The sequence below is a fragment of the Heterodontus francisci genome, chromosome 45 (genome assembly GCF_036365525.1).
Source record: "Heterodontus francisci isolate sHetFra1 chromosome 45, sHetFra1.hap1, whole genome shotgun sequence".
In the NCBI taxonomy this organism is placed as follows: Eukaryota; Metazoa; Chordata; class Chondrichthyes; order Heterodontiformes; family Heterodontidae; genus Heterodontus; species Heterodontus francisci.
In genome coordinates, this window is record NC_090415.1 from 18,275,210 (window position 1) to 18,302,491 (window position 27,282).

A 27,282-nucleotide genomic window follows, 5' to 3' on the forward strand; every position below is an offset into this window, starting at 1 on the left:
GAGTAAAATCAACATTCACATACCAGGAACTGACATGTATAGAGTAAAATCAACATTCACATGCCAGGAACTGACAGGTACAGAGTAAAATCAACATTCACATACCAGGAACTGACAGGTACAGTGTAAAATCAACATTCACAGTCCAGGAACTGAAAGGTATAGAGTAAAATCAACATTCACTGACCAGGAACTGACAGGTACAGTGTAAAATCAACATTCACAGACCAGGAACTGACAGGTACAGAGTAAAATCAACATTCACAGACCAGGAACTGACAGGAACAGAGTAAAATCAACATTCACATACCAGGAACTGACAGGTAAAGAGTAAAATCAACATTCACATACCAGGAACTGACAGGTACAGAGTAAAATCAACATTCACATACCAGGAACCGAAAGGTATAGAGTAAAATCAACATTCACATCCCAGTAACTGACAGATACAGAGTAAAATCAAAATTCACATACCAGGAACTGACAGGTACAATGTAAAATCAACATTCACATACCAGGAACTGACAGGTACAGAGTAAAATCTACATTCACATACCAGGAACTGAAAGGTACAGAGTAAAATCAACATTCACATACCAGGAACTGACATGTATAGAGTAAAATCAACATTCACATGCCAGGAACTGACAGGTACAGAGTAAAATCAACATTCACATACCAGGAACTGACAGGTACAGTGTAAAATCAACATTCACAGTCCAGGAACTGAAAGGTATAGAGTAAAATCAACATTCACTGACCAGGAACTGACAGGTACAGTGTAAAATCAACATTCACAGACCAGGAACTGACAGGTACAGAGTAAAATCAACATTCACAGACCAGGAACTGACAGGAACAGAGTAAAATCAACATTCACATACCAGGAACTGACAGGTAAAGAGTAAAATCAACATTCACATACCAGGAACTGACAGGTACAGAGTAAAATCAACATTCACATACCAGGAACTGACAGGTACAGAGTTAAATCAACATTCACATACCAGGAACCGACAGGTACAGAGTAAAATCTACATTCACATACCAGGAACTGACAGGTACAGAGTAAAATCAACATTCACATACCAGGAACTGACAGGTACAGAGTAAAATCAACCTTCACATACCAGGAACTGACAGGTACAGAGTAAAATCAACATTCACATACCAGGAACTGACAGATACAGAGTAAAATCAACATTCACATACCAGGAACTGAAAGGCATAGAGTAAAATCAACATTCACATACCAGGAACTGACAGGTACAGAGTAAAATCAACATTCACATACCAGGAACTGACAGGTACAATGTAAAATCAACATTCACATACCAGGAACTGACAGGTACAGAGTAAAATCAACATTCACATACCAGGAACTGAAAGGTACAGAGTAAAATCAACATTCACATACCAGGAACTGACATGTATAGAGTAAAATCAACATTCACATGCCAGGAACTGACAGGTACAGAGTAAAATCAACATTCACATACCAGGAACTGACAGGTACAGTGTAAAATCAACATTCACAGTCCAGGAACTGAAAGGTATAGAGTAAAATCAACATTCACTGACCAGGAACTGACAGGTACAGTGTAAAATCAACATTCACAGACCAGGAACTGACAGGTACAGAGTAAAATCAACATTCACAGACCAGGAACTGACAGGAACAGAGTAAAATCAACATTCACATACCAGGAACTGACAGGTAAAGAGTAAAATCAACATTCACATACCAGGAACTGACAGGTACAGAGTAAAATCAACATTCACATACCAGGAACCGAAAGGTATAGAGTAAAATCAACATTCACATCCCAGTAACTGACAGATACAGAGTAAAATCAAAATTCACATACCAGGAACTGACAGGTACAATGTAAAATCAACATTCACATACCAGGAACTGACAGGTACAGAGTAAAATCTACATTCACATACCAGGAACTGAAAGGTACAGAGTAAAATCAACATTCACATACCAGGAACTGACATGTATAGAGTAAAATCAACATTCACATGCCAGGAACTGACAGGTACAGAGTAAAATCAACATTCACATACCAGGAACTGACAGGTACAGTGTAAAATCAACATTCACAGTCCAGGAACTGAAAGGTATAGAGTAAAATCAACATTCACTGACCAGGAACTGACAGGTACAGTGTAAAATCAACATTCACAGACCAGGAACTGACAGGTACAGAGTAAAATCAACATTCACAGACCAGGAACTGACAGGAACAGAGTAAAATCAACATTCACATACCAGGAACTGACAGGTAAAGAGTAAAATCAACATTCACATACCAGGAACTGACAGGTACAGAGTAAAATCAACATTCACATACCAGGAACCGAAAGGTATAGAGTAAAATCAACATTCACATCCCAGTAACTGACAGATACAGAGTAAAATCAAAATTCACATACCAGGAACTTACAGGTACAGAGTAAAATCAACATTCACATACCAGGAACTGACAGGTACAGAGTAAAATCAACATTCACATACCAGGAACTGACAGGTACAGAGTAAAATCAACATTCACATACCAGGAACTGACAGGTACAGAGTAAAATCAACATTCACAGACCAGGAACTGACAGGTACAGAGTAAAATCAACATTCACATACCAGGAACTGACAGGTGCAGAGTAAAATCAACATTCACATACCAGGAACTGACAGATACAGAGTAAAATCAACATTCACATACCAGGAACTGAAAGGTACAGAGTAAAATCAACATTCACATACCAGGAACTGACAGGTACAGAGTAAAATCAACATTCACATACCAGGAACTGACAGGTACAGAGTAAAATCAACATTCACATACCAGGAACTGACAGGTACAGAGTAAAATCAACATTCACATACCAGGATCTGAAAGGTACAGAGTAAAATCAACCTTCACATACCAGGAACTGACAGGTACAGAGTAAAATCAACATTCACATACCAGGAACTGAAAGGTACAGAGTAAAATCAACATTCACATACCAGGAATTGAAAGGTACAGAGTAAAATCAACATTCACATCCCAGGAACTGACAGGTACAGAGTAAAATCAACATTCACATACCAGGAACTGACAGGATCCGGGTAAAATCTACATTCACATACCAGGAACTGGCATAGACAGAGTAAAATCAACATTCACATACCAGGAACTGAAAGGTACAGAGTAAAATCAACATTCACATACCAGGAACTGACAGATACAGAGTAGAATCAACATTCACATACCAGGAACTGACAGGTACAGAGTAAAATCAACATTCACATGCCAGGAACTGACAGGTCCAGAGTAAAATCAACATTCACATACCAGGAACTGAAAGGTACAGAGTAAAATCAACATTCACATACCAGGAACTGACAGGTACAGAGTAAAATCAACATTCACATACCAGGAACTGACAGGTACAGAGTAAAATCAACATTCACATACCAGGAACTGACAGGTATAGAGTAAAATCAACATTCACATGCCAGGAACTGACAGGTACATAGTAAAATCAACATTCACATAACAGGAACTGACAGGTACAGAGTAAAATCAACATTCACACTCCAGGAACTGAAAGGTATAGAGTAAAATCAAAATTCACATACCAGGAACTGACAGGTATAGTGTAAAATCAACATTCACAGACCAGGAACTGACAGGTACAGAGTACAATCAACATTCACATACCAGTAACTGACAGGTACAGAGTAAAATCAACATTCACATACCACGAACTGACAGGTACAGAGTAAAATCAACACTCACATACCAGGAACTGAAAGGTATAGAGTAAAATCAACATTCACATACCAGGAACTGACAGATACAGAGTAAAATCAACATTCACATACCAGGAACTGACAGGTACAGAGTGAAATCAACATTCACAGACCAGGAACTGACAGGTACAGAGTAAAATCAACATTCACATACCAGGAACTGACAGGTACAGAGTAAAATCAACATTCACATACCAGGAACTGACAGGTACAGAGTAAAATTAACATTCACATCCCAGAAACTGACAGGTACAGAGTAAAATCAACATTCACATCCCAGAAACTGACAGGTACAGAGTAAAATCAACCTTCACATACCAGGAACTGAAAGGTACAGAGTAAAATCAACATTCACATACCAGGAACTGACAGGTACAGAGTAAAATCAACATTCACATACCAGGAACTGACAGGTACAGAGTAAAATCAACATTCACATACCAGGAACTGACAGGTATAGAGTAAAATCAACATTCACATCCCAGGGACTGACAAGTACAGAGTAAAATCAACATTCACATACCAGGACCTGACAGGTACAGAGTAAAATCAACATTCACATACCAGGAACTGACAGGTACAGAGTAAAATCAACATTCACATACCAGGAACTGAAAGGTACAGAGTAAAATCAACATTCACATACCAGGAACTGACAGGTACAGAGTAAAATCACCATTCACATACCAGGAACTGACAGGTACAGAGTAAAATCAACATTCACATACCAGGAACTGACAGGTATAGAGTAAAATCAACATTCACATGCCAGGAACTGACAGGTACATAGTAAAATCAACATTCACATAACAGGAACTGACAGGTACAGAGTAAAATCAACATTCACACTCCAGGAACTGAAATGTATAGAGTAAAATCAAAATTCACTGACCAGGAACTGACAGGTACAGTGTAAAATCAACATTCACAGACCAGGAAATGACAGGTACAGAGTAAAATCAACATTCACATACCAGGAACTGACAGGTACAGAGTACAATCAACATTCACATACCAGGAACTGACAGGTACAGAGTAAAATCAACATTCACATACCACGAACTGACAGGTACAGAGTAAAATCAACATTCACATACCAGGAACTGAAAGGTATAGAGTAAAATCAACATTCACATACCAGAAACTGACAGATACAGAGTAAAATCAACATTCACATACCAGGAACTGACAGGTACAGAGTAAAATCAACATTCACAGACCAGGAACTGACAGGTACAGAGTAAAATCAACATTCACATACCAGGAACTGACAGGTACAGAGTAAAATCAACATTCACATACCAGGAACTGACAGGTACAGAGTAAAATTAACATTCACATCCCAGAAACTGACAGGTACAGAGTAAAATCAACATTCACATCCCAGAAACTGACAGGTACAGAGTAAAATCAACCTTCACATTCCAGGAACTGACAGGTACAGAGTAAAATCAACATTCCTATCCCAGAAACTGACAGGTACAGAGTAAAATCAACCTTCACATACCAGGAACTGACAGGTACAGAGTAAAATCAACATTCACATACCAGGAACTGTCAGATACAGAGTAACATCAACCTTCACATTCCAGGAACTGACAGGTACAGAGTAAAATCAACATTCACATACCAGGAACTGACAGACACAGAGTAAAATCAACCTTCACATACCAGGAACTGACAGGTACAGAGCAAAATCAACATTCACATACCAGAAACTTACAGGTACAGAGTAAAATCAACATTCACATACCAGGAACTGACAGATACAGAGTAAAATCAACATTCACTTACCAGGAACTGACAGGTACAGAGTAAAATCAACATTCACATTCCAGGAACTGACAGGTACAGAGTAAAATCAACATTCTCAGACCAGGAACTGACAGGTACAGAGTAAAATCAACATTCACATACCAGGAACTGACAGGTACAGAGTAAAATCAACATTCACATACCAGGAACTGACAGTTACAGAGTAAAATCAACATTCACATACCAGGAACTGAAAGGTACAGAGTAAAATCAACATTCACATACCAGGAACTGAAAGGTACAGAGTAAAATCAACATTCACGCACCAGGAATTGACAGATACAGAGTAAAATCAACATTCACATACCAGGAACTGATAGGTACAGAGTAAAATCAACATTCACGCACCAGGAATTGACAGGTACAGAGTAAAATCAACATTCACATACCAGGAACTGACAGGTACAGAGTAAAATCAACATTCACATACCAGGAACTGACAGCTACCGAGTAAAATCAACATTCACATACCAGGAACAGGCAGGGACAGAGTAAAATCAACATTCACATACCAGGAACTGAAAGGTACAGAGTAAAATCAACATTCACATACCAGGAACTGACAGGTACAGAGTAAACTCAACATTCACATATCAGGAACTGAAAGGTACAGAGTAAAATCAACATTCACATACCAGGAACTGACAGGTACAGAGTAAAATCAACATTCACATACCAGGAACTGACAGGTGCAGAGTAAAATCAACATTCACATAACAGGAACTGACAGGTACAGAGTAAAATCAACATTCACATACCAGGAACTGACAGGTACAGAGTAAAATCAACATTCACATACCAGGAATTGACAGGTACAGAGTAAAATCAACATTCACATACCAGGTACTGACAGGTACAGAGTAAAATCAACATTCACATACCAGGAACTGACAGGTACAGGGTAAAATCAGCATTCATAGACCAGGAACTGACAGGTACAGAGTAAAATCAACATTCACATACCAGGAACTGACAGGTGCAGAGTAAAATCAACATTCACATAACAGGAACTGACAGGTACAGAGTAAAATCAACATTCACATATCAGGAACTGACAGGTACAGAGTAAAATCAACATTCACATACCAGGAATTGACAGGTACAGAGTAAAATCAACATTCACATACCAGGAACTGACAGGTACAGAGTAAAATCAACATTCACATACCAGGAACTGACAGGTACAGGGTAAAATCAGCATTCATAGACCAGGAACTGACAGGTACAGAGTAAAATCAGCATTCACATACCAGGAACTGACAGGTACAGAGTAAAATCAACATTCACATACCAGGAACTGACAGGTACAGAGTAAAATCAACATTCACATACCAGGAACTGACAGGTACAGAGTAAAACCAACCTTCACATACCAGGAACTGACAGGTACAGTGTAAAATCAACATTCACATACCAGGAACTGAAAGGTACAGAGTAAAATGAACATTCACGCACCAGGAATTGACAGGTACAGAGTAAAATCAACATTCACATACCAGGAACTGACAGGTACAGAGTAAAATCAACATTCACATACCAGGAACTGACAGCTACCGAGTAAAATCAACATTCACATACCAGGAACAGGCAGGGACAGAGTAAAATCAACATTCACATACCAGGAACTGAAAGGTACAGAGTAAAATCAACATTCACATATCAGGAACTGACAGTTACAGAGTGAACTCAACATTCACATACCAGGAACTGAAAGGTACAGAGTAAAATCAACATTCACATACCAGGAACTGACAGGTACAGAGTAAAATCAACATTCACATACCAGGAACTGACAGGTGCAGAGTAAAATCAACATTCACATAACAGGAACTGACAGGTACAGAGTAAAATCAACATTCACATACCAGGAACTGACAGGTACAGAGTAAAATCAACATTCACATACCAGGAAATGACAGGTACAGAGTAAAATCAACATTCACATACCAGGAACTGACAGGTACAGGGTAAAATCAGCATTCATAGACCAGGAACTGACAGGTACAGAGTAAAATCAACATTCACATACCAGGAACTGACTGGTACAGAGTAAAATCAACATTCACATACCAGGAACTGACAGGTACAGAGAAAAATCAACATTCACATACCAGGAACTGACAGGTAAAGAGTAAAATCAACATTCACATACCAGGAACTGACAGGTACAGAGTAAAATCAACATTCACATACCAGGAACTGACAGGTACAGAGTAAAATCAACCTTCACATACCAGGAACTGACAGGTACAGAGAAAAATGAACATTCACATACCAGGAACTGACAGGTAAAGAGTAAAATCAACATTCACATACCAGGAACTGACAGGTACAGAGTAAAATCAACATTCAAATACCAGGATCTGACAGGTACAGTGTAAAATCAACATTCAAATACCAGGAATTGACAGGTACAGAGTGAAATCAACATTCACAGACCAGGACCTGACAGGTACAGAGTAAAATCAACATTCACATACCAGGAACTGACAGGTACAATACAGATCGTTGGCCGGTATTTATTTTAAGGCAGGGAATTAAAAATTGACACAATGATCGAACCGATCCACGAATGTTCTTGTCGGAGATCTCGAAATTACCTCCAGCTGAAATGTTAGCAGTTGGTATTCAAATTACTGCAGTAAATCAATTCTTTCAGAGAGGCTGTCAGTGGATCTTAAAAGAGCCGGTATGCTTGGTGTTTTATTGTTGTACATTGTGGAGATCTGCAAGGAGCTGTTGTGCTTGGTCACCCCAATGTCCAATCGCAGGTCAAATTTATGTTGCAGTATTTTACAAAGGAAAAAAATGTCAAAGCCATTACTGAATAGAAGTTGATAAAATATTCTCATCATCCAATCAGATTCATTCTCCTGCTCGTTCGACGTCGCCCTGGAGCAAGTTTGTTTCATTCAAGTGTTTCTCCAATTTCCTATTGAAATCATTGATTGTCTCTGCTTCCACCACACTTGTGGACAGACATTACAGTTGCAATGTAGCAGGTAAAGCAAAAAGTGCTTCCTCACATTTCCCTGCATCTCTTTCCCAAAACCATCAATCTGTGTCTCCTAGTCCTTGTACCATCAACTAATGGGAACGGGTTATCCCTGTCTAACTTACCTACACCTGCATCAGATCTCCCCTCAATCCACATTGCTGGAAGGAGAACAACCACTTACTTAGATAACACAATCCAGAGCCATCTATCCAAGCTTTTCAATAACAAAAGAATAGTTGTGTTGTAAGTAGTATAGATAGGAGCATAACATCAAGAGACTTTGATAGACTAACTGATTGTCTCTGCCCAACGCACCAGATTTTCTGTATCACCTGAACACTGCTCACCGCTGAGTAAAGTTTAGATCATTTTCATAGCTTACATTTATGCAAGAATTGCAATGTCAAGGTTGGATTGTGAAGCATGACGGTCATCTTCACTGAACTATGTTAAAATGTCATGTTGAGAGATGTGTCAGTGTGGAAGATGCACGTAGCCAAAGGAAAAAAAAAGGCAAGTCATGTAGCTGGAGGAGAATCCACAATGTGGGCGCGATGGACCGTGACATATTTTACATTTGTGACAAATAAGGACAGCTAAAATAATAGGATTAATGATATGCTTTGTACATCAATATATTGAAGTCTGTTTGATCTGTTGCTTGCTTTATTATGAAATGTGTTTTCAAGGCTACAATTTGTTTCAACCTTTTTGTGAGAACGATGGGAGAGACACCAGCACTCCTTGCATGGAGAGAGATGAGATAAAGGCAGAATTAAAGAAAAAATGTCTGGGATCAGCAAGAATGTAACCTTTAGGATCCTTGCTAAAATAGAAAGAGTCGGGAAACATCTGTACTGTGTGTAGATTCAACCATTAACTAACTAGTGTCAAACAATGATGTCAACCTGGACCAATTAGGACACTTGGAACAATTCAAAACTAATATGGTAACATCCTTGCACCACAAGAAGGATAAAAGAAAGGGTGTTACAGGACATCGTCAGCACACTTAGGGAGGGGTCAACAGAAGATCGTTGGTACTTAAAAGGAGAAGATAGAATATAGTCAAAAAAACACAGCAAGGGATGAAGAAGGAGAGAAGTCCGTGCGGCAGCAAGCACAGAAACAAGAACGGGTGTTGTGTGTTACTGCATATCCATTACCATTGTTAAGTATTAACTTTGTACATCTTAGTTAAGCCTAATAAACACTCTGACTTGGTCACATAACTTGAGTTTGTACCTTGTAGGTCTATCTTGGTCAGGAATCTAAAGGTGAGACGGGTTGGGTATTCTCTGTCTCACTTCTGTTCAGGTAACATCTACCTGAAACTTACAGCTCTTTACTATATGCATACATTGCTGTGTATTTTGTCCTCCTTAAACTTCGAAATTGTGGGCCCGTTAAAAACATTGTTCTTCGTACAGTTTTCTGCATCACTCCACTGCATAGTTCTGCCCAGTAAGCAAAAAGGATCAGTTCGCTACTAAACTCGAAAATAAAAGCAAAATACTGCAGATGCTGGAAATCTGAAATAAAAACAAGAAATGCTGGAAATACTCAGCAGGTCTGGCAGCATCTGTGGATAGAGAAGTAGAGTTAACTTTTCAGGTGAGTGACCATTGATCAGAATATTTGCAGCACTTTCTGATTTTATTTCAGATTTCCAGCATTCACAGTATTGTGTTTCTGTTAACATAATCGTATTGCTCAGGTACAAGTTGAAACCATTGTACAGCATTCTATTAATCAAAACGCTGGACCAGCACTGCACTGTAAGCGATGGTGGTATAGTGGTGAGCATAGCTGCCTTGCAAGCAGTTGACTTGGGTTTGATTCCCAGCCATCGCAACCTTAAATTGCAGGTTTACTTTATGTTGCAGTATTTTACAAACGAAAAAAATGTCAAAGCTTTGACAGAATTGAAATTGATAAAATATTCTTATCATCCAATCAGATTCATTCTCCCGCTTGATTGGCGTCACCCTGGAGCAAGTTTGTTTCCTTCAAGTGTTTCTCCAATTTCCTATTGAAATCATTGATTGTCTCTGCTTCCACCACACTTGTGGACAGACATTGCAGTTGCAATGGAGCAGGTAAAGCAAAAGGTGCTTCCTCACATTTCCCGGCATCTCTTTCCCAAAACCATCAATCTGTGTCTCCTAGTCCTTGGACCATCAACTAATGGGAACGGGTTATCCTTGTCTAACTTCCCTACACCTGCATCAGATCTCCCCTCAATCCACATTGCTGGAAGGAGAACAACCACCTACTTAGATAACACAATCCAGAGCCATCTGTCCAAGCTTTTCAATAGCATAAGAATAGTTGTGTTGTAAGTAGTATAGATAGGAGCATAACTTCAAGAGACTTTGATAGATTAACTGATTGTCTCTGCCCAACGCACCAGATTTTCTGTATCACCTGAACACTGCTCACAGCTGTATAAAGTTTAGAGTATTTTCATGGCTTACATTTATGCAAGAACTGCAATGTTAAGGTTGGATTGTGAAGCATGACGGTCATCTTCTCTGAACTCTGTTAAAATGTCATGTTGAGAGATGTGTCAGTGTGGGAGATGCACGTAGCCATAGGAAAAAAAAAGGCAAGTCATGTAGCTGGAGGAGAATCCACAAAGTGGGCGCGATGGACCGTGACATATTTTACTTTTGTGACAAATAAGGACAGCTAAAATAATAGGATTAATGATATGCTTTGTACATCAATATATTGAAGTCTGTTGGATCTGTTGCTTGCTTTATTATGAAATGTGTTTTCAAGGCTATACTTTGTTTAAACCTTTTTGTGAGAACAATGGGAGAGTCACCAGCACTCCTTGCATGGAGAGAGATGAGATAAAGGCAGAATTAAAGAAAAAAATGTCTGGGATCAGCAAGAATGTCACCTTTAGGATCCTTGCTAAAATAGAAAGAATCGGGAAACATCTGTACTGTGTGTAGATTCAACCATTAACTAACTAGTGTCAAACAATGATGTCAACCTGGACCAATTAGGACACTTGGAACAATTCAAAACTAATATGGTAACATCCTTGCACCACAAGAAGGATAAAAGAAAGGGTGTTACAGGACATCGTCAGCACACTTAGAGAGGGGTCAACAGAAGATCGTTGGTACTTAAAAGGAGAAGCTAGAATATAGTCAAAAAAACACAGCAAGGGATGAAGAAGGAGAGAAGTCCGTGCGGCAGCAAGCACAGAAAGAAGAACGGGTGTTGTGTGTTACTGAATATCTATTACCATTCTTAAGTATTAACTTTGTACATCTTGGTTAAGCCTAATAAACTCTCTGACATGGTCACATAACTTGAGTTTGTACCTTGTCGGTCTATCTTGGTCAGGAATCTAAAGGTGAGACGGGTTGGGTATTCTCTGTCTCACCTCTGTTCAGGTAACATCGACCTGAAACTTACAGCTCTTTACTATATGCATACATTGCTGTGTATTTTGTCCTCCTTAAACTTCGAAATTGTGGGCCCGTTAAAAACATTGTTCTTCGTACAGTTTTCTGCGTCACTCCACTGCATAGTTCTGCCCAGTAAGCAAAAAGGATCAGTTCGCTACTAAACTCGAAAATAAAAGCAAAATACTGCAGATGCTGGAAATCTGAAATAATAATAAGAAATGCTAGAAATACTCAGCAGGTCTGGCAGCATCTGTGGAGAGAGAAGCAGAGTTAACGTTTCAGGTGAGTGACCATTGATCAGAATATTTGCAGCACTTTTTGATTTTATTTCAGATTTCCAGCATTCACAGTATTGTGTTTCTGTTAACAGAATCGTGTTGCTCAGGTGCAAGTTCAAACCATTGTACAGCATTCTATTAATCAAAACGCTGGACCAGCATAGAACAGTAAGCGATGGTGGTATAGTGGTGAGCATAGCTGCCTTCCAAGCAGTTGACTTGGGTTCGATTCCCAGCCATCGCAACCTTAAATTGCAGGTTTACTTTATGTTGCAGTATTTTACAAACGAAAAAAATGTCAAAGCTTTGACAGAATTGAAATTGATAAAATATTCTTATCATCCAATCAGATTCATTCTCCCGCTTGATTAGCGTCACCCTGGAGCAAGTTTGTTTCCTTCAAGTGTTTCTCCAATTTCCTATTGAAATCATTGATTGTCTCTGCTTCCACCACACTTGTGGACAGACATTGCAGTTGCAATGGAGCAGGAAAGGAAAAGGTGCTTCCTCACATTTCCCGGCATCTCTTTCCCAAAACCATCAATCTGTGTCTCCTCGTCATTGTACCATCAACTAATGGGAACGGGTTATCCTTGTCTACCTTACCTGCACCTGCATCAGATCTCCCCTCAATCCACATTGCTGCAAGGAGAACAACCACTTACTTAGATAACACAATCCAGAGCCATCTATCCAAGCTTTTCAATAACAAAAGAATAGTTGTGTTGTAAGTAGTATAGATAGGAGCATAACTTCAAGAGACTTTGATAGATTAACTGATTGTCTCTGCCCAACGCACCAGATTTTCTGTATCACCTGAACACTGCTCACAGCTGTATAAAGTTTAGAGTATTTTCATGGCTTACATTTATGCAAGAACTGCAATGTTAAGGTTGGATTGTGAAGCATGACGGCCATCTTCCCTGAACTATGTTAAAATGTCATGTTGAGGGATGTGTCAGTGTGGAAGATGCACGTAGCCATAGGAAAAAAAAAGGCAAGTCATGTAGCTGGAGGAGAATCCACAAAGTGGGCGCGATGGACCGTGACATATTTTACGTTTGTGACAAATAAGGACAGCTAAAATAATAGGATTAATGATATGCTTTGTACATCAATATATTGAAGTCTGTTTGATCTGTTGCTTGCTTTATTATGAAATGTGTTTTCAAGGCTATACTTTGTTTAAACCTTTTTGTGAGAACAATGGGAGAGTCACCAGCACTCCTTGCATGGAGAGAGATGAGATAAAGGCAGAATTAAAGAAAAAATGTCTGGTATCAGCAAGAATGTAACCTTTAGGATCCTTGCTAAAATAGAAAGAATCGGGAAACATCTGTACTGTGTGTAGATTCAACCATTAACTAACTAGTGTCAAACAATGATGTCAACCTGGACCAATTAGGACACTTGGAACAATTCAAAACTAATATGGTAACATCCTTGCACCACAAGAAGGATAAAAGAAAGGGTGTTACAGGACATCGTCAGCACACTTAGAGAGGGGTCAACAGAAGATCGTTGGTACTTAAAAGGAGAAGATAGAATATAGTCAAAAAAACACAGCAAGGGATGAAGAAGGAGAGAAGTCCGTGCGGCAGCAAGCACAGAAACAAGAACGGGTGTTGTGTGTTACTGAATATCTATACCATTGTTAAGTATTAACTTTGTACATCTTGGTTAAGCCTAATAAACTCTCTGACATGGTCACATAACTTGAGTTTGTACCTTGTCGGTCTATCTTGGTCAGGAATCTAAAGGTGAGACGGGTTGGGTATTCTCTGTCTCACCTCTGTTCAGGTAACATCTACCTGATACTTACAGCTCTTTACTATATGCATACATTGCTGTGTATTTTGTCCTCCTTAAACTTCGAAATTGTGGGCCCGTTAAAAACATTGTTCTTCGTACAGTTTTCTGCGTCACTCCACTGCATAGTTCTGCCCAGTAAGCAAAAAGGATCAGTTCGCTCCTGAACTCTAAATTAAAAGCAAAATACTGCAGATGCTGGAAATCTGAAATAAAAATAAGAAATGATGGAAATACTCAGCAGGTCTGGCAGCATCTGTGGGGAGAGAAGCAGAGTTAACGTTTCAGGTGAATGACCATTGATCAGAATATTTGCAGCACTTTCTGATTTTATTTCAGATTTCCAGCATTCACAGTATTGTGTTTCTGTTAACATAATCGTCTTGCTCAGGTGCAAGTTGAAACCATTGTACAGCATTCTATTAATCAAAACGCTGGACCAGCATAGTACAGTAAGTGATGGTGGTATAGTGGTGAGCATAGCTGCCTTCCAAGCAGTTGACTTGGGTTCGATTCCCAGCCATCGCAACCTTAAATTGCAGGTTTACTTCATGTTGCAGTATTTTACAAACGAAAAAAATGTCAAAGCTTTGACAGAATTGAAATTGATAAAATATTCTTATCATCCAATCAGATTCATTGTCCCGCTTGATTGGCGTCACCCTGGAGCAAGTTTGTTTCCTTCAAGTGTTTCTCCAATTTCCTATTGAAATCATTGATTGTCTCTGCTTCCACCACACTTGTGGACAGACATTGCAGTTGCAATGTAGCAGGTAAAGCAAAAAGTGCTTCCTCACATTTCCCGGCATCTCTTTCCCAAAACCATCAATCTGTGTCTCCTAGTCTTTGTACCATCAACTAATGGGAACGGGTTATCCTTGTCTAACTTACCTACACCTGCATCAGATCTCCCCTCAATCCACATTGCTGGAAGGAGAACAACCACCTACTTAGATAACACAATCCAGAGCCATCTATCCAAGCTTTTCAATAGCATAAGAATAGTTGTGTTGTAAGTAGTATAGATAGGAGCATAACTTCAAGAGACTTTGATAGATTAACTGATTGTCTCTGCCCAACGCACCAGATTTTCTGTATCACCTGAACACTGCTCACAGCTGTATAAAGTTTAGAGTATTTTCATGGCTTACATTTATGCAAGAACTGCAATGTTAATGTTGGATTGTGAAGCATGACGGTCATCTTCACTGAACTATGTTAAAATGTCATGTTGAGAGATGTGTCAGTGTGGAAGATGCACGTAGCCATAGGAAAAAAAAGGCAAGTCATGTAGCTGGAGGAGAATCCACAAAGTGGGCGCGATGGACCGTGACATATTTTACGTTTGTGACAAATAAGGACAGCTAAAATAATAGGATTAATGATATGCTTTGTACATCAATATATTGAAGTCTGTTTGATCTGTTGCTTGCTTTATTATGAAATGTGTTTTCAAGGCTATACTTTGTTTAAACCTTTTTGTGAGAACAATGGGAGAGTCACCAGCACTCCTTGCATGGAGAGAGATGAGATAAAGGCAGAATTAAAGAAAAACATGTCTGGGATCAGCAAGAATGTAACCTTTAGGATCCTTGCTAAAATAGAAAGAATCGGGAAACATCTGTACTGTGTGCAGATTCAACCATTAACTAACTAGTGTCAAACAATGATGTCAACCTGGACCAATTAGGACACTTGGAACAATTCAAAACTAATATGGTAACATCCTTGCACCACAAGAAGGATAAAAGAAAGGGTGTTACAGGACATCGTCAGCACACTTAGAGAGGGGTCAACAGAAGATCGTTAGTACTTAAAAGGAGAAGATAGAATATAGTCAAAAAAACACAGCAAGGGATGAAGAAGGAGAGAAGTCCGTGCGGCAGCAAGCACAGAAACAAGAACGGGTGTTGTGTGTTACTGAATATCTATTACCATTGTTAAGTATTAACTTTGTACATCTTGGTTAAGCCTAATAAACTCTCTGACATGGTCACATAACTTGAGTTTGTACCTTATCGGTCTATCTTGGTCAGGAATCTAGAGGTGAGACGGGTTGGGTATTCTCTGTCTTACCTCTGTTCAGGTAACATCTACCTGAAACTTACAGCTCTTTACTATATGCATACATTGCTGTGTAGTTTGTCCTCCTTAAACTTCGAAATTGTGGGCCCGTTAAAAACATTGTTCTTCGTACAGTTTTCTGCGTCACTCCACTGCATAGTTCTGCCCAGTAAGCAAAAAGGATCAGTTCGCTACTAAACTCGAAAATAAAAGCAAAATACTGCAGATGCTGGAAATCTGAAATAATAATAAGAAATGCTGGAAATACTCAGCAGGTCTGGCAGCATCTGTGGAGAGAGAAGCAGAGTTAACGTTTCAGGTGAGTGACCATTGATCAGAATATTTGCAGCACTTTCTGATTTTATTTCAGATTTCCAGCATTCACAGTATTGTGTTTCTGTTAACATAATCGTGTTGCTCAGGTGCAAGTTGAAACCATTGTACAGCATTCTATTAATCAAAACGCTGGACCAGTGCAGTACAGTAAGCGATGGTGGTATAGTGGTGAGCATAGCTGCCTTCCAAGCAGTTGATCTGCGTTCGATTCCCGGCCATCGCAACCTTAAACTGCAGCTTTCCTTTATGTTGCAGTATTTTACAAACGAAAAAAATGTCAAAGCTTTGACAGAATTGAAATTGATAAAATGTTCTTATCATCCAATCAGATTCATTCTCCCGCTTGATTGGCGTCACCCTGGAGCAAGTTTGTTTCCTTCAAGTGTTTCTCCAATTTCCTATTGAAATCATTGATTGTCTCTGCTTCCACCACACTTGTGGACAGACATTGCAGTTGCAATGGAGCAGGTAAAGCAAAAAGTGCTTCCTCACATTTCCCTGCATCTCTTTCCCAAAACCATCAATCTGTGTCTCCTAGTCCTTGTACCATCAACTAATGGGAACGGGTTATCCTTGTCTAACTTACCTACACCTGCATCAGATCTCCCCTCAATCCACATTGCTGGAAGGAGAACAACCACCTACTTCGATAACACAATCCAGAGCCATCTATCCAAGCTTTTCAATAACAAAAGAATAGTTGTGTTGTAAGTATTCTCGATAGGAGCATAGCATCAATAGACTTTGATAGATTAACTGATTGTCTCTGTCCAACGCACCAGATTTTCTGTATCACCTGAACACTGCTCACCGCTGTGTAAAGTTTAGAGTATTTGCATGGCTTACATTTATGCAAGAACTGCAATGTTAAGGTTGGATTGTGAAGCATGACGGTCATCTTCACTGAACTATGTTAAAATGTCATGTTGAGAGATGTGTCAGTGTGGAAGATGCACGTAGCCATAGGAAAAAAAAAGGCAAGTCATGTAGCTGGAGGAGAATCCACAATGTGGGCGCGATGGACCGTGACATATTTTACGTTTGTGACAAATAAGGACAGCTAAAATAATAGGATTAATGATATGCTTTGTACATCAATATATTGAAGTCTGTTTGATCTGTTGCTTGCTTTATTATGAAATGTGTTTTCAAGGCTATACTTTGTTTAAACCTTTTTGTGAGAACAATGGGAGAGTCACCAGCACTCCTTGCATGGAGAGAGATGAGATAAAGGCAGAATTAAAGAAAAAAATGTCTGGGATCAGCAAGAATGTAACCTTTAGGATCCTTGCTAAAATAGAAAGAGTCGGGAAACATCTGTACTGTGTGTAGATTCAACCATTAACTAACTAGTGTCAAACAATGATGTCAACCTGGACCAATTAGGACACTTGGAACAATTCAAAACTAATATGGTAACATCCTTGCACCACAAGAAGGATAAAAGAAAGGGTGTTACAGGACATCGTCAGCACACTTAGAGAGGGGTCAACAGAAGATCGTTGGTACTTAAAAGGAGAAGATAGAATATAGTCAAAAAAACACAGCAAGGGATGAAGAAGGAGAGAAGTCCGTGCGGTAGCAAGCACAGAAACAAGAACGGGTGTTGTGTGTGACTGAATATCTATTACCATTGTTAAGTATTAACTTTGTACATCTTGGTTAAGCCTAATAAACTTTCTGACATGGTCACATAACTTGAGTTTGTACCGTGTAGGTCTATCTTGGTCAGGAATCTAAAGGTGAGACGGGTTGGGTATTCTCTGTCTCACCTCTGTTCAGGTAACATCTACCTGAAACTTACAGCTCTTTACTATATGCATACATTGCTGTGTATTTTGTCCTCCTTAAACTTCGAAATTGTGGGCCCGTTAAAAACATTGTTCTTCGTACAGTTTTCTGCGTCACTCCACTGCATAGTTCTGCCCAGTAAGCAAAAAGGATCAGTTCACTAATAAACTCTAAAATAAAAGCAAAATACTGTGGATGCTGGAAATCTGAAATAAAAACAAGAAATACTGGAAATACTCAACAGGTCTGGCAGCATCTGTGGAGAGAGAAGCAGAGTTAACGTTTCAGGTCTGTGACCCTACTTCAGAACGAGCAAATATTAGAATTGTGAAAGGTTATAAGCAAGTAAAGCGGGGTTGGGGCAAGAGATAACAAAGGAGAAGGTGTAAATAAGACAAGGTCACAGAAGAGCCTCCTATCCTTTAACCAACTACCATCTCAGAATACCAGTGTCAATTTTAACATGCATTTCTATTCTCCATGTAAGTCTGTTATTCACTACTTGATTGAATGCCTTTGGAAGAGCATATATCCAATAATTACTGTACTACCTTCAGTAACTTCAACCACAAGAATTCAATCATGTTAGTCGCACATGATTTGCCCTGAGCAAATCCGTACTGGTTGTCCTTTATTAACTCAGCACTGATGTCAAAAATAATAGTCTTTGTTAGCAGATTTTTCCTTCCCCTGGTTCTGCCTGCTTGTAGTCATGGTGATAGGGTGGATATGGGATATTTTGTACAAATCACTGTCATCATTATTTCAATGATTTTCGCTGCAAACAACCTTTGAATTATATTGATCAAAAGCAAATTAATGGTAACGTGTGTGACACTGAGACTGGAAGATGGTCGGAATAAAGCGGAGGAAGGGGTGAGGGGGCGGCTCCTAAACTGTCCAAACGGATCTCGTCGAAGTGTAAAAGTGAATCCGAGTGTTTGAGGGATGAAAGTTAAACATCTGATAGTCTCTGCTTAATGTCATCAGAATGAATCTCTTAGTGACTGAAAATATATCTGAATGGCCTTGTCCTGCGAATCTGCAGAGAGTCCAACAGGTAAAAGTGGTTCAGTGAGAAATACAGTATTTGTTTATAATCTGGCCCTGTTTTGAGTTTGGAAATAATAGAGAGGTTGTCTCTGGTACAATATGTCAGCGAGAGAGTAGTTTACATTTTTCTATCTTGAATAATTTGTGTACCAAATAGAACAGGATCTCTGTCAGCGTGTTACATTATATAAACGTCACAGGCCACTTCCCCTCCCTATTCTATCTCCCTGCACTCGATCTCCTCCCTCTCCAGTTCATTATTATTGCTGATCATTATATTGGCCTATTTATTATCTTCCATCTCAGACAGTCCCTCGCGATCAAGGATGACTTTTTTCCACTCCAGTTTGATGAGTTCTGAAATGGCTGATAAGTCCAATGCATGATCTGCAGACTCTGTCATATCAGGGACTGGTGGTGCTGGAAGGGTCAGGTAAATGACTGCATTGGAGGTGTGGGTGCTGTCTTTGCTGCCTTCGCTGCGTCGAGTTCACCTTTGCATGTTCCTGACAAATATCCCTGAAGAGTACAATGTCTTCCCAAATGAGGGATGATTTGAGGACATCTCTAAAGTGTTTCCACTGTCCTCCTGGGGTTCTCCTACCATGACCAAGTTCTGAGTAGAACAGCTGCTTCGGGATATTGGATTTACAGGTTCTTGGAGAGGCGCCTATTCATGGTAAGTGAAAGACTAACACTGACTGTCTGAACACATGTCAGTTGCTGTCTGAGAGTGAGAGGTACTGGAACACTTTCCCTCACATAATGTACCAGATACAGTAAGGACAGATGGAGTGGACAAGCCTCTGTCTTTCTCCAGTACTGAATTATAGTGAGTTGGATGTTCAGTCAGTCCCGAACTGTCCTTGTTGGGTGAGTAGGCAACGGAATCAAGAGGAGTTCCCGTCCCTGTGTGACTGTCACTCAAACTGTCCTGTGTGTGCAGGATTAACCCTGAGTCCCTCTATACAGCTCTGTCTGTTATATCTGGAAAAATGCTGAACCTTTCACTTATTGATCTGCTCAAACCGAGTTCAAGACCCAAGTAGTGAACAGAATGTCTCATTAATTCTTTGAATAATACTATGATTGAACAGCAGGTTATGATCGACTCAGCCAAAGTTTGGAAAAATTCCTGTCCATAAATCTTTCAAAATGGAATGTGAGGATCTCCTGGCTCCGAGTGTTTAAGGGATACAGGACTAGACATCGTCAACGAACCCCAGAGATTCATAAAGACTGTGTACATGAGGACATTTAACAACCGGGAGCTGAAACTCTGTGACGGGCTCTATTGTCACTGTGTTTGTGTGTCTGGTATAATCGCGGCAGCTCCGTGTCTCTCTTGTTTGGAATGAAACGATGAAGATCACCATTCGGTATTACTCACATTGACCGCGGGTTTCACTCCGGTTAGACAAACCTTTGCTGACTGAAATGAATTCTACAAGGTCCCAGCAAACACACCGACTCCCTCCTTCCTCCCATGTTTCTGTCCAATTGTTTTGAGAGGAGGGTCTCAATAATAACAAACACCCTGCAGGGAGAGACGGCAATTTGAACATCTAAATGGGATCAGCTCCCGGCTTTCGAGGTTATAGATTCCCTCCAGCCCTCCCCACCCTCCCTCCACCCTAACCCCATGTTCAGTTTCATTGTTCACACATTGATGAGGGTGAAATGGGGAAAGTTCCCATTGAGTTTTGAACGCTGAATTGTTGCAGAGATCTGCGCAAGCGCATTATAGCTCCGCCCACTGGGACGTCATAATGAAGCGAAGAGCGCATGCGCTCCCCTTCCCCCAACACTGTCTCTGAGCGTCATTCAGTGAGTGAGCGGAAGATTGTTTAAATCAGCTGCGAATGGAGACATCCGGGTCCCGGGGTAAGTGAACAAACAACATCTGCTTCCAGCAGCAACACCAGGTTTGGGAGCGAGTCTGCAGATGTGTTCAGAGATTAACATTGAATAGCGGGGAAGTTCAGCGGGAGTCGGAGATTGTGGAGCAGAAACTGGTCCCGGAACATGGAGTGAGCCGGTGGGGGGAAGGGAGAGGTGACGACTCCATCGGGTAGTCCGATTCATGGAGCGGTGCGGGGTGTGGGTTGTTTCTGAGTGTCGCAAAACCGCTGCAAACAGGTGGGCAGCAGAAGCAGAGTGTTGCAGGAGACAGACACTGTTTGTGTTGCTGGTTTTCTTTTTCCGATTGTTCATAATGATTATTATTGAAAAGATTATATTGATTACTTTTGTATCATGTCAGTTAACTTGTCAGGGAGCAAGTAATAGAGAGGGATACCGACATGTACAGAATACTGGGGGAGATTGATAACACAAGAGTAGGGAATAATACGTTATTAAGTGGAGTCAGAGTAAGGCAGAATGTAATACAGTCTGAATCAGGGTACATGTATGTGAACACACGGAGTGTGGTTAATAAGATGGTGAGGTACAGGCGGAGATTGTCATGTGCAAATTTGATGTTGTGGCTCGAACAGAGACTGGGAAAGACTGGGTGTTAAACATTCCTGGATACAAGTTGATCAGGGAAAACATGAAAGGGAATAAAGGGGGAGGGGTGTCAGTATTGATCAAGGAGAGTGTTGGAGAAAAAGGATGTCCCAGAGTGGTCGAGGACAGAATCAATTTGGCAAGAGCAAAGGAACAAAAAAGCTGCAGTTACATTGCTCGGTGTTGTCTATAGGCCACCAGCTAGTGGGTAGGACATGGAAAAATAAATTTGCAAGGAAATTACAGCAAGGTGCAAACATTATAGGGTAGTTATAATGGAAGAGTTTAATTATTCAAACATAGACTGGGATAATAACAGTGTGAAGGGCAGTGAGGGGCAAGAGTTCCTACAGTGTGTTCAGGAAAATTTTCTACAACAGTATGTTGCTAGTCCAACGAGAAAGGAGGCACTGCTAGACCTGGTTCTTGGGAATGAGGTGGGCCAAGTGGATCACGTATCAGGAGGAGAGCATTTAGGGGATAGTGATCATTGTATCATAAGGTTTAGGTTGACTATGGAAAAGGACAAAGAGAAATCCAAGGTAAGAATAATTAACTGGGGGGAAGTCAACTTCAATGGGGTAAGAATGGAGCTGGGGCGAATAAATTGGAGTCAAAAGCTGGCAGTAAAACAGGTAGATGAACATTGGGTTACCTTCAAAGAACAGATAGTTCGGGCACAGTCGACGTATGTTCCCTTGAAGGGGAAAATTAAAACAAACAAACCCAGAACTCCTTGGATGGCAAAAGAGGTAGAGATTAAGATAAAGAAGAAAAAGTGTGCTTATAAGAGATGCCAGATAGAAAATACTATTGAGAACCAGGCTGAATATAGAAGGTCCAGAGGGGAAGTGGAAAAAAAAATAAATAGGAGAAGCAATGAGAGAAGATGAAAAGAGACAGCCAGCTAGCATTAAAGGAAATCCCAACGTTTTCTATAAGCATATAAATAGTAAAAAGGTGGTAAAAGGAGGAGTGCGGCCGATTAGGGACCAGAAAGGGGATTTACACATGGAGGCAGAGGGCATAGCTGAGGTATTAAAGCAATACTTTGCATCTGTCTTTGTCTGGGTTGCATCTTCTTCCTTGGTAATGTTGAAAGAGGAGGTAAGTCAGATATTAAAGGGTTTTAAAATTGATAAAGAAGAAATGTTAGATAGTCTGTCTGTACTTAAAGTGGAGAAAGCACCAGAGCCAGATGAGATGCATCTAAGGAAACTGAGGGAAGTGAGGGTGGAAATCACAGAGGATCTGGCCATAATTTTTCACTCTTCCTTAGACTCGGGGGTGGTGATAAAGAACTGCAGAATTTTTCAATAAAGGGTGTAAATATAAGCCTATCAACTGCAGGCCAGTTAGTTTAAATTCAGTGTTGGGAAAAAATCGAGAAAAAATAATTAGGGGCAAAATCAATAGTCACAGGGACTATTAAAGCAGAGAAGGCTGAGGGGGGACCTGGCTGAGGAAAACAAAATTATGAGAAGTATAGATAGGACGATTTGTTTTCCCTGAGCAGAGATGTCAATAACCAGGGGACATAGATTTAAGGTTAGGAGCAGGAGGTTTAGAGGGGCCTTGAGGCAAAATGTTTTCACCCAGAAGATGGTTGGAATGTGGATCACACTGCCTGAAGAGATGGTAGAGGCAGAAACCCTCACAACATTCAAGAAGTATTTAGAGGAACATTTGAACCGCCATAGCATACAAGGATACTGACCAAGTGCTGGAAAATGGGATTAGAATACTTAGGTACCTGATGGCCAGCATGTACATGATGGGCCGAAGGGCCTATTTATGTGCTGTAGAACTCTATGACTCTAAATGTGAGTTAATTAAGGAAAAGCAGCATGGATTTCTTCAGGGAAAATCATGTTGATCCAAATTGCTGAAGTCTTTTGAGGAGGTAACAGAGAGGGTTGATGAGGGCAATGCTGTTGATGTGCTGCACATGGACCTTCAAAAGGCGTTTGATACAGTGCAACAATAGACTTGTGAGCAAACTTGTAGTTCGTGCAATAAAATGGACAGTCGCAACTAGATACGAAATTGCCTGAGTTACAGGAAACAAAGAGCTGTGGTTAATGGATGTTTTTTGGCTGGAGGAAGGTTGTGATGGAGTTTCCCTGGGATCAGTGTTTGGACCCTTGCTTTTCCTGATATAGGTTAATCTCCGAGACCTTGGTGCACGATTTCAAAGTATGCAGATGATACGAAACTTGGAAGCATTGTGAACTGTGAGGTGGATAGTGTAGAACTACAAAAGGACATAGACAAGTTGGTGGAATGGACAGACAGGTGGCAGATGAAGTTCAATGCAAAGAAATGTGGGGTGATTCATTTTGGTAGTAAGAACATGGAGAAACAGTATAAAATAAAGGGTATAATTCGAGGAGCAGGAGCAGATCGACTGAGGTGTGTATGTGCATTAGTCATTGAAAGTGGCAGGACAGGTTTGGAATGTGTTTAATAAAACATACAGCATCCTAGACTTCATTCATAGTGGAATAAAGTACAAGAGCAAGGAAGTTATGTTGACCTTCTGTAAGACACTAATTCAGCCTCTGCTGGAATATGATGTCCAATTCTGGGCACCTCACTTGAGGAAAGACCTGACAGCATGGGAGATAGTACAGAGAAGATTCATGAGGATGGATCCAGGGATGAGGAAATTCAGTTTTGAAGATAGATTGGAGAAGTTAGGACTGTTTTCCCTGGGGAAGAGCAGACTGAGAGGTGATTTGATAGAGGTATTCAAAATCATGAGGTGTCTGGGTAGAGTAGATAGAAAGAAACTCTGGGGGTGGCACAGTGGTGCAGTGGTTAGCATTGCAGCCTCACAGCTCCAGTAACATGGGTTCAATTCTGGGTACTGTCTGTGTGGAGTTTGCAAGTTCTCCCTGTGTCTGCATGGGTTTCCTCCGGGTGCTCCGCTTTCCTCCAACAGCCAAAAGACTTGCAGGTTGGTAGGTAAATTGGCCATTATAAATTGCCCCGAGTATAGGTAGGTGGTAGGGAAATATAGGGACAGGTGGGGATGTGGTAGGAATATAGGATTAGTATAATTGGGTGGTTGATGGTCGGCACAGACTCGTTGGGCCGAAGGGCCTGTTATAGTGCTGTATCTCTAAACTAAACTGTTCCCACTCATGAGAGGATCGAGAACGAGAAGGCACAAATTTAAAGTATTTGGTAAGAGTAGCAAAAGGTACATGAGGAAAATCTTTTTCATGCAGCGAGTGGTTAAGATCTGGAATTTGATGGAGGCAGGTTTGACTGAAGTATTCAAAAGGGAATTAGAAAGTTTTATGAAAGGGAAGAATTTGGTGGGTTTATGGGGAGAAGGCAGGGGAATGGAACTGAGGGAGTTGCTCTTTCAGAGAACCGGTGCAGACACGATGGGGCACATGGCCTCCTTCTGCACTGTAATGATTCTGTGATTCTTCTCACTGACCTTTCTTCAAGTATAAGAATTACTTTTTCTTGCTGCAGGCAAACATTTGAAGGAACCAGAATGAAAGTCCTGACTCCTGGACACAAGGAAAAGTGCAGCCAGTTTCTTCCAACACACAGTAGGTAGATACAGTATCACTCACAAAGCACAGTGACACAGCCAGCTCATCATTTCCACTGTAACAAACAAAAGAAGTAGTCAGACCCACACTGATCCCAAGATCAAGAGACACATTTTCAATCCAACAGTCAAGCAGAGCAGGAGAGATTGAAGTTGTATCTATTTCACTCCAGCTGACTGGTAGATACATCAAACCCAGTCTAAAAACACACTCATTATCAGATTTAAATACACTGTCAATTTGACTACATTTCAAATAAGATATCTTAACTAGAACAGGCAAAATTTATCTGATTGAAAGCTACAGAATGAATCCCAATAAAGTCCCCCACAATATCAACTGAGCTACAGATTACAAACCAGTCCAAACATGTCACTAAGGGTCAGACAGAAACATACAGTATTCATTCTTTTTTTTTACAAAATGGTGTAATTTGACTGTACATACCAGGTCATGGATCAGATTGAAAGATTAACATTCACAATTAATTTGGCAGAGCAAGGAATTGGATATCAATTCACAACTCATGTACCAGAATTGAACAAAACAGACAGCTATGAAATAGTTAATTCCTATTTTATATTAAACACAAGGAAAAAAATATTGATAGATGAAAATATTTAACAGTAGCCAACAGAATGCTTGAGGTACATATTAAGTACTGAAGGATCACACAGACATCACAGAGATGCAAATTGAACCTGACACTGAAACAGGGTACCAGAGCCTAATGGATGGAGAATGAATCACATATCATACCCATAATTTACATATACTGAATGGATCCAACATGCATGTACAGTACGCACACTGGCTGCTCCAGAATTAATCTCACACTTGCACACTCCCTCAGAGGCAGATACATTTATTTAGAGATACAGCACTGAAACAGACCCTTCGGCCCACCGAGTCTGTGGCGACCAACAACTACCCATTTATACTAACCCTACAGTAATCTCATATTCCCGACCACCTATCTTCGAGGGGCAATTTACCTATCACCTGCAAGTCTTATGGCCGTGGCAGGAAACCGAAGCACTTGGCGAAAACCCACACGGTCACAGGGAGAACTTGCAAACTCCACACAGGCAGTACCCAGAATCGAACCCGGGTCCCTGGAGTTATGTGGCTGCGGCACTAAGCACTGCGCCACTGTGCCACCCACTAGACAAGGAATGAATTCCAAGCACACATTCTGGACCAGAGATTTAAAGATACAGAATGTGGCCCACAATCATGTCAAGTAAGATAAGATCTTAAGAACATAACAAATATGACCAAGAGTAGGCCATTTGACCTCTCCACCCTACTCTGCCATTTAATATGATCATGGCTGATCTGATTGTGCTTAACTTCACTTTCCTCGCTGTCCCAATAACCCTTTACTGCCTTGTAGATCAAAAATCTGTCTGTCTGTCGATCTATCTATCACAGCCAGAGACTGACAGCTATATAATGCATCCCATAATCAATTACATGACGTGAAACAGACAGACACAGTACAAATCTGATTCACATAGAGTAGGAGTGCCTAAAAAACAGAGTCCACAATGCCATTCAATAATATTTCCTAACAGGTACAGAATGAATGCCACACTCTCAAACTCTACCAGTCACAGAAAAACACAGAATAAACAACACATTCACATACAATACCAGAGACAGAGAGATACTGAATGAATCACATTCTCACTGTTAGTTGCGGAGACGGATGATAAATGAATTAATCCACACTCACATTCAGTTTGAGAGACTGATGGATACAGAAATATATTCACACTCACAGGCAGTACCAGAAACTGACATACACCACATTAATCCC

The 27,282-nt window shown here is 40.3% G+C and overlaps 4 non-coding genes across 4 annotated transcripts; all 4 read left to right on the forward strand.

Moving 5' to 3' along the window:
• The first annotated feature begins 10,400 nt into the window (after positions 1-10,400).
• On the forward strand, positions 10,401-10,472 carry trnaa-ugc (transfer RNA alanine (anticodon UGC)). Its single transcript has one exon. It is a non-coding gene; the product is annotated as a tRNA-Ala (tRNA).
• A 2,024-nt stretch (positions 10,473-12,496) lies between these two features.
• trnag-ucc (transfer RNA glycine (anticodon UCC)) lies at positions 12,497-12,568 on the forward strand. Its single transcript has one exon. It is a non-coding gene; the product is annotated as a tRNA-Gly (tRNA).
• Positions 12,569-14,589: 2,021 nt separating this feature from the next.
• Positions 14,590-14,661, forward strand: trnag-ucc (transfer RNA glycine (anticodon UCC)). The gene has a single exon. It is a non-coding gene; the product is annotated as a tRNA-Gly (tRNA).
• A 2,023-nt stretch (positions 14,662-16,684) lies between these two features.
• trnag-ucc (transfer RNA glycine (anticodon UCC)) lies at positions 16,685-16,756 on the forward strand. Its single transcript has one exon. It is a non-coding gene; the product is annotated as a tRNA-Gly (tRNA).
• Positions 16,757-27,282: the final 10,526 nt, after the last annotated feature.